Raw genomic sequence first — 822 nt, 5'->3', positions numbered from 1 at the left:
TTTTTTTTTTTTTTTTTTTTTCTTTTTAGTTTCTGAACCGCTCAACTCCTTCCATCTCAGTTCCCTCCTCCGACAACTGCTCCGTCGCCGCCCATCGCTGCCGCGTCACAGTGGTTCACTTTTCTCCTTTCGTATCGTCTCCGTCTTCATCTGCAGCATTGTGTAAGTGCGTATGTCTTTTTGTTAAATCAATGCGTTGAAATGGAACGAAACGATGATATTCAGTTTTTGAGGATCATGCTGTTTTGTTGTTTGCAGGTATCTACGATTTTCGTCTGTGATTTTTGTCTCTCCTAGACGGCTACTGGACTGAACTTTCTCTGCGCCATTTTGCTTTTGTACGTATCGCTCTTCCTCTTCTTCCTTGAACTTTTTTCTGTTTCACTTTTTCTCTCGCGCATGGTGTTCTTAATTGTATCCGTATTCTTCCTTTTCTGGCTCTCGATTTTGTCCTTCTACTTCCTCCATGACTGCCACTTCCCTTGCACCATAACACGCCTCGTTTTTGTTCCATTTCTCTGGATCACTGCTTTGGTTTTTTGCCTGTTTTGAATTTCCTTGAGAATTGTACCTTGACGCGTTCTTCCATTTATATTCATTCGTATTTTTGGCCTATTCCTCTTTTTCATCCAACGATCTGGATTCCACCTTCTGCCTGTCGTTTCCTTAATTTTGCCTATGCTACGCCTAGCAGTGGCGTAACTGGTAAGTATAGTCTGAGACTGAGACTCTGACCGCTGCTCAGGCAATGGTTCTTTAAAGTCAATCAAGTTCTCAGGATATCTTCGTTTCGACGGCTCTTTTTTTTTTTTTTTTTTTTTG

General features: G+C 41.6%; 1 protein-coding gene across 2 annotated transcripts in view; it reads left to right on the top strand.

Annotated features, from left to right (window-relative positions):
* The first annotated feature begins 14 nt into the window (after window positions 1-14).
* LOC111802589 (protein TAPETUM DETERMINANT 1) overlaps window positions 15-822 on the top strand; it is a 3414-nt gene continuing 2606 nt past the window's right edge. The window contains exons 1-2 of one of the 2 annotated variants that reach the window (XM_023687013.1): window positions 15-162; window positions 259-338. The gene's annotated coding sequence lies outside the window, so the exon portion shown is untranslated. Of the gene's footprint in view, window positions 167-258; window positions 339-822 lie in introns of both variants that reach the window. The other variant, XM_023687014.1, reaches the window with a different exon arrangement.

The sequence above is a fragment of the Cucurbita pepo genome, chromosome LG09 (assembly GCF_002806865.2).
Source record: "Cucurbita pepo subsp. pepo cultivar mu-cu-16 chromosome LG09, ASM280686v2, whole genome shotgun sequence".
NCBI lineage: Eukaryota > Viridiplantae > Streptophyta > Magnoliopsida > Cucurbitales > Cucurbitaceae > Cucurbita > Cucurbita pepo.
The sequence above is the reverse complement of the archived record's forward strand: the minus strand, read 5'-3'. Positions and strand labels throughout refer to the sequence as shown.